Consider the following 12430-nt stretch of genomic DNA (forward strand, 5'->3'; position numbering starts at 1 on the left):
GTGTGGGGGTGGCTGGTTTAGGGCGTGTTGGTCTGGGGGTGGCTGGTCTGGGGCGTGTTGGTGTGGGGGTGGCTGGTCTGGGGCGTGTTGGTGTGGGGGTGGCTGGGTTAGGGCGTGTTGGTGTGGGGGTGGCTGGTTTAGGGCGTGTTGGTCTGGGGGTGGCTGGTCTGGGGCGTGTTGGTGTGGGGGTGGCTGGGTTAGGGCGTGTTGGTGTGGGGGTGGCTGGTTTAGGGCGTGTTGGTGTGGGGGTGGCTGGTTTAGGGCGTGTTGGTGTGGGGGTGGCTGGTCTGGGGCGTGTTGGTGTGGGGGTGGCTGGGTTAGGGCGTGTTGGTGTGGGGGTGGCTGGTTTAGGGCGTGTTGGTGTGGGGGTGGCTGGTCTGGGGCGTGTTGGTGTGGGGGTGGCTGGGTTAGGGCGTGTTGGTGTGGGGGTGGCTGGTTTAGGGCGTGTTGGTCTGGGGGTGGCTGGTCTGGGGCGTGTTGGTGTGGGGGTGGCTGGTCTGGGGCGTGTTGGTGTGGGGGTGGCTGGGTTAGGGCGTGTTGGTGTGGGGGTGGCTGGTCTGGGGCGTGTTGGTGTGGGGGTGGCTGGGTTAGGGCGTGTTGGTGTGGGGGTGGCTGGTTTAGGGCTTGTTGGTGTGGGGGTGGCTGGTCTGGGGCGTGTTGGTGTGGGGGTGGCTGGGTTAGGGCGTGTTGGTGTCGGGGTGGCTGGTTTAGGGCGTGTTGGTCTGGGGGTGGCTGGGTTAGGGCGTGTTGGTGTGGGGGTGGCTGGTTTAGGGCGTGTTGGTCTGGGGGTGGCTGGTTTAGGGCGTGTTGGTCTGGGGGTGGCTGGTTTAGGGCGTGTTGGTCTGGGGGTGGCTGGTTTAGGGCGTGTTGGTGTGGGGGTGGCTGGTTTAGGGCGTGTTGGTCTGGGGGTGGCTGGTTTAGGGCGTGTTGGTGTGGGGGTGGCTGGTTTAGGGCGTGTTGGTCTGGGGGTGGCTGGTTTAGGGCGTGTTGATGTGGGGGTGGCTGGTTTAGGGCGTGTTGGTCTGGGGGTGGCTGGGTTAGGGCGTGTTGGTGTGGGGGTGGCTGGTTTAGGGCGTGTTGGTCTGGGGGTGGCTGGGTTAGGGCGTGTTGGTGTGGGGGTGGCTGGTTTAGGGCGTGTTGGTCTGGGGGTGGCTGGTTTAGGGCGTGTTGGTCTGGGGGTGGCTGGTTTAGGGCGTGTTGGTCTGGGGGTGGCTGGTTTAGGGCGTGTTGGTGTGGGGGTGGCTGGTTTAGGGCGTGTTGGTCTGGGGGTGGCTGGTTTAGGGCGTGTTGGTGTGGGGGTGGCTGGTTTAGGGCGTGTTGGTCTGGGGGTGGCTGGTTTAGGGCGTGTTGATGTGGGGGTGGCTGGTTTAGGGCGTGTTGGTCTGGGGGTGGCTGGGTTAGGGCGTGTTGGTGTGGGGGTGGCTGGTTTAGGGCGTGTTGGTCTGGGGGTGGCTGGGTTAGGGCGTGTTGGTGTGGGGGTGGCTGGTTTAGGGCGTGTTGGTCTGGGGGTGGCTGGTTTAGGGCGTGTTGGTCTGGGGGTGGCTGGTCTGGGGCGTGTTGGTGTGGGGGTGGCTGGGTTAGGGCGTGTTGGTGTGGGGGTGGCTGGTTTAGGGTGTGTTGGTGTGGGGGTGGCTGGTCTGGGGCGTGTTGGTGTGGGGGTGGCTGGGTTAGGGCGTGTTGGTGTGGGGGTGGCTGGTTTAGGGCGTGTTGGTGTGGGGGTGGCTGGTCTGGGGCGTGTTGGTGTGGGGGTGGCTGGTTTAGGGCGTGTTGGTCTGGGGGTGGCTGGTCTGGGGCGTGTTGGTGTGGGGGTGGCTGGTCTGGGGCGTGTTGGTGTGGGGGTGGCTGGGTTAGGGCGTGTTGGTGTGGGGGTGGCTGGTTTAGGGCGTGTTGGTCTGGGGGTGGCTGGTCTGGGGCGTGTTGGTGTGGGGGTGGCTGGTCTGGGGCGTGTTGGTGTGGGGGTGGCTGGGTTAGGGCGTGTTGGTGTGGGGGTGGCTGGTCTGGGGCGTGTTGGTGTGGGGGTGGCTGGGTTAGGGCGTGTTGGTGTGGGGGTGGCTGGGTTAGGGCGTGTTGGTGTGGGGGTGGCTGGTTTAGGGCGTGTTGGTCTGGGGGTGGCTGGTTTAGGGCGTGTTGGTGTGGGGGTGGCTGGTCTGGGGCGTGTTGGTGTGGGGGTGGCTGGTTTAGGGCGTGTTGGTCTGGGGGTGGCTGGTCTGGGGCGTGTTGGTGTGGGGGTGGCTGGTCTGGGGCGTGTTGGTGTGGGGGTGGCTGGGTTAGGGCGTGTTGGTGTGGGGGTGGCTGGTCTGGGGCGTGTTGGTGTGGGGGTGGCTGGGTTAGGGCGTGTTGGTGTGGGGGTGGCTGGGTTAGGGCGTGTTGGTGTGGGGGTGGCTGGTTTAGGGCGTGTTGGTGTGGGGGTGGCTGGTCTGGGGCGTGTTGGTGTGGGGGTGGCTGGGTTAGGGCGTGTTGGTGTCGGGGTGGCTGGTTTAGGGCGTGTTGGTCTGGGGGTGGCTGGGTTAGGGCGTGTTGGTGTGGGGGTGGCTGGTTTAGGGCGTGTTGGTCTGGGGGTGGCTGGTTTAGGGCGTGTTGGTCTGGGGGTGGCTGGGTTAGGGCGTGTTGGTCTGGGGGTGGCTGGTTTAGGGCGTGTTGGTGTGGGGGTGGCTGGTTTAGGGCGTGTTGGTCTGGGGGTGGCTGGTTTAGGGCGTGTTGGTGTGGGGGTGGCTGGTTTAGGGCGTGTTGGTCTGGGGGTGGCTGGTTTAGGGCGTGTTGATGTGGGGGTGGCTGGTTTAGGGCGTGTTGGTCTGGGGGTGGCTGGGTTAGGGCGTGTTGGTGTGGGGGTGGCTGGTTTAGGGCGTGTTGGTCTGGGGGTGGCTGGTCTGGGGCGTGTTGGTGTGGGGGTGGCTGGGTTAGGGCGTGTTGGTGTGGGGGTGGCTGGTTTAGGGTGTGTTGGTGTGGGGGTGGCTGGTCTGGGGCGTGTTGGTGTGGGGGTGGCTGGGTTAGGGCGTGTTGGTGTGGGGGTGGCTGGTTTAGGGCGTGTTGGTGTGGGGGTGGCTGGTCTGGGGCGTGTTGGTGTGGGGGTGGCTGGTTTAGGGCGTGTTGGTCTGGGGGTGGCTGGTCTGGGGCGTGTTGGTGTGGGGGTGGCTGGTCTGGGGCGTGTTGGTGTGGGGGTGGCTGGGTTAGGGCGTGTTGGTGTGGGGGTGGCTGGTTTAGGGCGTGTTGGTCTGGGGGTGGCTGGTCTGGGGCGTGTTGGTGTGGGGGTGGCTGGTCTGGGGCGTGTTGGTGTGGGGGTGGCTGGGTTAGGGCGTGTTGGTCTGGGGGTGGCTGGTTTAGGGCGTATTGGTCTGGGGGTGGCTGGTTTAGGGCGTGTTGGTCTGGGGGTGGCTGGTTTAGGGCGTGTTGGTCTGGGGGTGGCTGGTTTAGGGCGTGTTGGGTCTGGATGTGTGTATGTTGTCTTGATGCTGTGTTGTATTGTGTATCATGTGGAAAATAATATTAGTATTAAATGCTATGTTGCTGTTAAAAAACTGAAATAAAATTTAAGTGAAAAAAAAAGAAAGTTCTCCAGCTCGTCATCCGTCCCCAAACTGGCCTGGTTGTTCCAGTTCATCACTACTGCAGACAGCGTTTATAAACGGAGCGTGAAATGATGGAAGAACTACGGTGGCCCTGAAGTGCAAAACACAACAAATCATAGCGCACACCATAAAATAGGGATCACACAAACAAGAAGAGACACACACCAAAAAATGATATTACGCTAACAAGAAAAAACACACACACACAAAAAGAAATAACTCAAACAAGGAAAGGTCCTACCGGGAAAGGTAGGTACCGGGCGTGACCGGGCTCTGGATGCTGATTGGATTGTCTTTCTGAGGAAAGTTTATATGTAATTACGGCTGACACCGAAGAGATGATCAGGAATTATTTTGATGCGGGACACGCTTATGAAGCAATAGTTGACTCTAGTCTCTGACCCGGTTCTCTTACCTGGTACTAAATTAAAAGAAACCTTTCACTCCAGTCAGAAAGATTGACAGTGCTTCTGTCCAATCAGCATCAAGACCCTGGTCACGGCAGGTATCTACAATTATCGGTAGGACCTTTTTTGTTTGCATAATCACTTTTTTTTGTTCACGTGATGTCTTTTTTTTGTTTGCATGATAACTTTTTTTGTTTCCGTGATTTATTTTCTTGTTTGCGCGATTCCTTTTTTACTGTGTTCGCTACGATTTGCTGTTGTGTTTTGCACTTCAGGGCCACCGTACTACACAGACTACTTAAAAAAGGTTTTCAGCTGTCTCGCCTCAAGAACCGACGTGCTAAAGATGACAATAATAATTCATTCAGGTCAAAAACACATGACAGAACGACGCCAGCCACATATCAGTGACGTAAGTTCGGTATTAGATAGGAGCCGCTGCACGTCGTCGCGCCGCCGACAGCGGAGAAGATGTTACTGTCTCTTTAAGGTTTAGTTGTCAGGCAACCACGCTGCATCCCACTCCTGAGACCGCCTCAACTAGCTTAGCGGTTTAGCTTATCGCTACACCAATGCAAATATGTGAATATGTCAAATAAGGCGGAGAGTAGCGGGTTATATAGGCTAAATATATCGTAGTTTGTTAAAAAAAAAACAGCTTTAATCTTGCATCAGCTAGCTTGTTAGCTTAAACAAAAAGGATAACACAAAGTAAAACCTACTACATTCACAAAGAAACTGGGACAACTACGTATCGTTAAATACCAGCTCCTCGCCGCCTAGCGGTGGCTACAAGATAACTCTCACTACTACATAAAAACCTACCGTTGAGCGTCGTCTCAATGTTACCGGATAAGCTAATGTTTGCTAGCAATGTCTGGCGCGTCGCCTGGAAACAGTACAGGCCGTGTGGACAGCATGAGATGCTCCCAAGATAAATAGAACATGATGGGCGTGTGTTTCCAATTCACACATTCAGTTTGGAGAACAGCCGGCTAATCAATAGTGTTCTTAAATTTCATGCCTGATGATATTCCCACAGATTATATGATAATATCTGCAAGAACCAAGAAGTTCAGCGCATTCCATCCTTGTGAGTGATTAGCATTTCTTTTCATATTCTAGACTGAGCATCTCTTCAATTAAAACATTTACAGGATTTTGCAAAAACCATTTTATTGGGTAGAGAAACAAAACTATTATATTAACTCATTGAGTGCCCCAGTCTTTGCACATTTTCCCGATATTCCAAGCCCCACATAATATTCTCTACTATGAATATGCACACACCAAACCGACCAAATGAAAGATTAAAGTCTCTTCTCGGAACAAGAAAGTGTGTCCTATTATTGGCCTTTGAAGAGAGGCAGATTTCAATGTTGGCAGTGAATGTTTGGGTTAGAAAAAAACGTCTTTCGATGTGAACGGCACTCGAAGAGTTTAGAAAAGTCTTGGCTGAATACCCGACAAAACAAGAAGTTTGTAATGCTCAATGGTTGCATTTTTGTACGTAAAAAGCCTTTTGTGACGTTGACAGACATTGACCGTTTCTTGTTTATTCTATTTATATATTTAGGCCCGAGCGCCTATCCTAGGCGTAAGGGGCGATTGCTTTTGCAACGCAGAAGACGACCCACAAACACGAGTTGAAGAGCGCAGCCCATCGTTCGATACCTTCGTAATGACTTGCTCACTTAACGACTTGTAACTTGGCACACTTATAGATGACATATGTGGCTGGAAGTGACGTGACGGAAAAGTGGGTGTGACTTCCAGTGACGACGTTATGGACGTGTAAAGGTTTAATTCGGTCATATCTCAGGAACGAAAGGTCGTACAGAGGCGTGGGTTGGACCGGCGTGTTCAGCGTGGCCGAATTATGTAGGGTAGACCCACTTCTCAAGTCTCTACAACGTCCGGTTCACGCGATATTTCGATTTCAAATGTTTGGAACATTTCTGGTGTTATTCCAGAAACAGCCACAGGAGGGCGAACGCGGCCGCTTCAGTGAGCGTCTGAAGTTGACAAAAAGCATAAATATGCACACAAATGTCGTAACAACTTGTAACTTGGCACACTTATAGATGACATATGTGGCTGGAACTGACGTGACGGGAAAGTGGGTGTGACTTACGGTGACGACGTTATGGACGTGTAAAGGTTTAATTTTGTCATATCTCAGGAACGGAAGGTCGTTCAGAGGCGGGGTGTTTTTGTGGACGGACCAGTCTCGCCCAACAACAAAATAATCGTAAATAGTATCACGATTTCCCGTGATTTTTTCTTTTACAAGTCTTCTGTCGATGACAGCCGATCGTTTGGGAATCGTGAACCTTTAGTTCTGCAAACGTTGGATATTTACGACTTGTACGTGTTTTTAATTTGTTCTCTTTAGACAGTTTCAGACTAACAGAAATAATGATTGCTTATGTTTCGGCCTCGTGCTCAGACGCCACGCTATCCAAGCAGGCCCGCCCTCCCGCCGCCGCCGGTCCGTCAGAGAGCGAACAGCAGGAACCCGGAGAAAACGCTGAAGTTTCGGGAGTCGTCGTAGAGCCGGTAGCTGGCCGGCAGACTGAGACGGATCTCGTCGGCGTCCTCCAGCTGCAGAGCCACGCCGTTGGACATGGAGGCGTAGCCGCCGTGGTCGTTGAGGTCCAGGTTGGAGAGGATTGGCTGATCGTTTCTGTACAGGTAGATGCCCATGTAGCCTTTGAGGTAATCTGCAGCTGTGAAGCTGAAGAAGTAAAGTCCTCTGACAGGCGCTGTGAACACACCTGACAGACACAGAGCAGGTTAAAATAACCCGTGGTCAAACTCCATGCACGCACGAGGGACGTCAAGATGACGGTCGCTATGACAACAGAACCCATTCAACTTTCATCACCGCCTGATGAAGCTGAATCTCCAACGATCAGGATTCTGTTTTCTCAGTGAGGGGCGCGCCGGCGTTTCACCTGTAGTCTGGTTGTACGCTCGGCCAACGTTGGTGATGGGTTTGGAGAAGATCAGAGTCCGCTCCTCGTCAAACGGTCCGACGGACCCAGAATCAGTCAATCCGGCTGAGAACGCCACCTTCAGCTCACCTGGGGGGGAACGTTTCACCTTCAGAGTCCCAGCATGGCGGCAAATATTCACTCATTCCCACTAAACTTGAATGAAGCGACATTTCATGTGTTGTCATTCCGAAAATGTTCAGGATCTCAGAAAACGGTTCCGACAACATCTGGAAGCGCCTGAGATAAATGTCAAGGCGTCAGGTAAGTGGATCAAACCCTTCCGTCACCTGCGTTGTCTGTCCTCGGGTCTTCCAGCTGTTTCTCGCCGGCTCTCGGTCGGACCGCCGTCTCTTCAGAGAATAAAATTAAATAAAAAACGAGGGATTTATTTTATTCACAAAGTTCTACTGAATTCCAGAAACTGTTCAGCTTTTCCCATCTCTAAGATTACCTTCCAGGTGTGTCGCCAGCACGGCGTCGGTTCGGTTCAGTCCAGAATGCAGCACTGAAGCACGTCAACAGCGTGGGTCACACAGCGTGGGTCACACAGGTGGGTCACACAGCGTGGGTCACACAGGTGGGTCACACAGGTGGGTCACACGCGTGGGTCACACAGCGTGGGTCACACAGGTGGGTCACACAGGTGGGTCACACAGCGGGGTCACACAGGTGGGTCACACAGGTGGGTCACACAGGTGGGTCACACAGCGTGGGTCACACAGCGTGGGTCACACAGGTGGGTCACACGCGTGGGTCACACAGCGTGGGTCACACAGGTGGGTCACACAGGTGGGTCACACAGGTGGGTCACACAGCGGGGTCACACAGGTGGGTCACACAGGTGGGTCACACAGCGTGGGTCACACAGGTGGGTCACACGCGTGGGTCACACAGCGTGGGTCACACAGGTGGGTCACACAGGTGGGTCACACAGGTGGGTCACACAGGTGTGACGAGCAGCAAGCAGGCGCCGTGTCTCACCTGAGCCGCGGCTTTCAGCAGCTTCCAGCCTGGAGACAACTTCGGTCAGCAGAGACGACTGATCTGCAGACAGGAAGAGGTCAGGGGTCGCGTCCGGTTGACATCCGTTCTGATCCCCGGGCCAGGTACTTGGTACAGTGAGCAGAGTAATGAACCTTGTTTGTCCGTCTTCAGCTGGACGATCGCAGCGTCACCAGCCGCCAGTCGGACCTGCAGCTCTGAAAGATCAAATAAAAGCAGTCAGTCTGTCTGCAACAGAAAACATCCGGGAGATTAGGAACATCTGGGGAAGAAGGCAGATGTGTCGGCTGCTATTTATCAGGCAGCTGATTGATAAATAGCGAGTCATTAAACTTTTTGTTACCGGCGTTTTCTGTCTTCTGATCTTCCAGCTGCTTCTCATTGGCCCCAAGGCGGACCCCCATAACATTAAATGTGATTGTTTACTAATGATTAACGATCAGTCTGATCGTTAATCCAGAGCTGATCAATCAGATTTCATTGACATATTGACATAAATATTTATTAGAGCAGGACTAGACCTGCACTGTTATTGCTGACGCATCTCAGTCTGGACTCCATCAAGGAAAGTTGATCAGACTGAAGTGAAAACACAAACATCTACTATAAAATGAGGCGTTCCTCAGGGAGCCATGTTCGAAGCCCCACGAGATTCATGCTTCTTTCTTTTAAAACGCTTTCTCTGAATTTTATAGTTGATATTCACATGACTATAAATCCAGTTCATCTTTAGGTTCTATGTAAATTAAAATACAATAAAAACGATTTCCTTGGCGGAGGTAAGGAAGATCAAAGACAATCTTAGATTTGACCTGCGTTGTGATTCTCCAGCTGTTCCAGGCGTGTCTCAGTGGATCTCTGTCGGAACTCCAGACCTGTCAAAGAAAGCTATGAGTCTAGGTTGAACTTTTTGGTAATGTCCAAATCAATCAGATTCATGAATAAAGGCTAAATAGATAGAAATATGATGTTATATACCGTATTTTTTGGATTATACGTCGCTCCGGATTGTAGGTCTCACCAGCCAAAAAATGCATAATTAAGAAGAAAAAACCATATATAGGTCGCACTGGAGGATAAGTCGCATTTTTGGGGAAAATTTATTTGATAAAATCCAACACCAAACAACATATAGCACAAAGAACATGCTAACACGTTTACCAAAATATCAGGTTTTACTCCGAATCACGAAATCCAAGGAAATCTTCATCCTCGGTGTCACTTTTGAACAACTCCCCCAACTCGGCAGGTAGACAAGACGCCGCTTCCTCTTCTACGTCGCTTACATCAGACTCGTCGTCAGTTGCAGTTCCAATTATTCCAGCCTTTCTGAATCCCGACAGGATGGTTGCGGTTGTCACTGAAGCCCATGCTTTGTCGATCCATTCAATGACTTCCAGGAAAGTTGCATGGCGCATTCTCCCGGTTGCCGTGATGCTGTGCTCTCCATCCGTCATCCACTGCTCCCACAGGTTACGCAAAACTGACTTAAAGCTCCTATTCACGGAGATATCAAGTGGCTGGAGTATTTTGGTTAAGCCTCCAGGGATGATGGCAGGTATGGAGTTGAGAACTTTTAATTTATTTTTTAACTGTGGTGTGATGTGCGCTCTCATGCTATCCATCACAAGCAGAGCTTTGCGTGCTCTAAAGAAGCCATCCGGTCGCTTATTGTAGCACTTTGTAAGCCACAAGTTCATCATTTCTTGATCAATCCACCCTTTCTCGTTCACGGCGACTTCAACTGAGGAGGATTGGATTTTTGGCATGGTTTTTCGTTTGAAAATGACCATCGGTGGCAGTTTTGATCTGTCTCCACAACATGCCAGCACCACTGTGAAGTGTGATCTCTCATGACCAGTTGTAACGATATTCACACTTTTTTGCCCTTTCTCTGCAACACTTCGGCCCATGGGGATGTCAAAAGTGAGGGGGACCTCGTCCATGTTAATAATATGATCCGGTGTCACGTTGTGATCACTTACATGCTTTTCAATGAACGCGCGGAAACTGTCAACCTTGGCTTGGAAGTCCGCTGGCAGTTTTTGGGACAGTGTCGTCCTAGCTCTGATAGAGAGGCGTTTGCGTTGCATGAAGCGGTAACACCAAGAAGGTCCTCCCGCAAAGCCGTTTATATTCACCTCCCTGGCAACCACCTGGGCGCGGAGACGCAACTGCACCGTTGACAAACCTCTTCCAGAAGCACGTTGTTCAAGCACCCATGCGTGAACTCGTTCCTCCAACTGTGGCCACCTAGCTTGTCGCCCGCGATTAGCTTTCTTTGTTTTCTTCATTTCAGTAAGCGTAACCTCCGCTTTTCGCCAGTCCCTTACAAGTTTTTCGCTCACTCCAAACTTTCTTTCTGCTGCTCGATTGCCGTTTTCGGCTCCATATTTCACTATCTGAAGCTTGTAAGCCGCGGAATATGACTTTCTTTTCGGCGCCATTTTCAATCAGCCCTTCTAATTTGTGTTTTTAGATAACAGGTGTGACAGATAAATATGAACCTCCAGAAACCGCGACAGATTCTGACGGGTCACAGAGTTCCCTGTAACACCTGTTATAGAAATGTGTAGGCTACTGTCTCTGCGCTCACAGATTTTGTAAAAAAAAACATATATAAGTCGCACCCCCGACCAAACTATGACAAAAACCGCGACTTATAATCCGGAAAATACGGTAAATATAAATCTACCTGTAATGTTGCTGTGTCTGTCACTCAGGCTCGACTCCATGGCAGAAAGATGCAGGGATTGAACTGAAACCGCAAAATCAGCAGAAAATTAGACATTTTAAATACAAAAACTATAAATTTAGCATTTACATTATAACAATTAATTTAAAAGCAACACTTCCTGTTTGTTACCTGCGTTTTCAGTCTTCAAGTCTTCCAACTGTTTCTTACTGACACTCTGTCTCACCTCCAGAACTGAACAGGAAATGTTTCATGTTTGATGAGAAGGAAAATAATGGAACATTTAAAGATGTCACCTGCAGTGTGATCGTCCAGCTGCCTCATCTGTCTCTCAGTGGATCTCAGTTTGGCCTCCACAGCTGATCAGGAACCACATTTAATTATACTGCTATATTAATATATATAAATTGTGATAAAAATGTCACATAAATATAACTACCTGCAGTCTTGTTGAGGCTGTTTGTCAGTCTGGATTCCATCAAGGAAAGTTGATCAGACTGAGCTGAAGACAAAATCAGAAAAAAAGAAATTAAATAAAAATAGTTTATATATATCTATAATCATAATTATCTGAATGAGATCAAAATATATCAGATGAACTGCAGTCCTCATCTCAAATACATTTATATACAGTAGTCCCTCATTTTCCACGGGGGTTACGTTCCAAAAACAACCCACAACCTACTTTGCGTTAACTCATCCGAACGGAGCTGCGCTGTCATCCAGACCGCACTTTTGTGTTTGATAGTGTCGATTTTAAAGCCACAAATCCATTCTGTCTTGCACCCGCCATGTTCTTTCGCTCACTCTGCTACAACTAGCTTCCGGGAATAACAGAAGCGCGTATAGCTGACGTCACAGACATGCGCAGTAAAGAGTGTTTGTACCGAAATTTCGGAGTTAAGTGTTTTCATGCGCACTGGTTGACAGAACTGGTCAATATGAGACAAACACGTTTCCGGAGACACCTTTGTGTGATCCGACACCTTTGTGTAATCCGACACCTTTGTGTAATCCGACACCTTTGTGTAATCCGACACCTTTGTGTGACCGACCTGCAACGCTTCTCGTCAGATCATCCAGGTGGAGGTGAACTTGGCTGGAGTTCAGTCTGCTGCTGAGCTCTGATACCTGATCTGAAATCAATATCCCAATCAAATGACACCGAACATGCAACTGAATGAATGAATGAATGAATGAATGAATGAATGAATGAATGAATAAATGAACATGTATCACACTGATTTGACGTCTTTCAGCTGAAGCGTTCAGTTTTTCATCCATGGAGTTCAGTCGACTGTAGAAAACTGAAAAAAAGCAGTAATTGATTACTCTGCGGTGATCGAGTGATCACTCAAGCTCCTGATCGATCCGTTTGGTTTCTGTAAGCGTGAATGCAGTCTCTTCTCCACCAACATGTGTCAAGCATTAATACAAGCTGAGAACTGATATCATTCGAATGCACTGTTGGCAGCTTATAGATTGTTACCGATCAATCAGTTTGATCACCATGTGAGCTTGTGTTCAGCCCCTCCAGCTCGGATGCTTCAGACCGAGATGAACTGTTGGAGACAAGGACCTCTGAGGAACAACAGCAGATATAGATATGATTAACCAGCTATTACATGTTAATAAGCATTAGGCGCTGGATGTGGACATTAATCTGACCCGAGGTCTGCTTCATCAGCTCCTCCACCAGACTCTCAGTGTTACACAGTCGAGCTGCAAAAACTGAAATCACATCCACAACACAACTTTAGT

Source organism: Brachionichthys hirsutus, chromosome 6 (genome assembly GCF_040956055.1).
Source record: "Brachionichthys hirsutus isolate HB-005 chromosome 6, CSIRO-AGI_Bhir_v1, whole genome shotgun sequence".
NCBI lineage: Eukaryota > Metazoa > Chordata > Actinopteri > Lophiiformes > Brachionichthyidae > Brachionichthys > Brachionichthys hirsutus.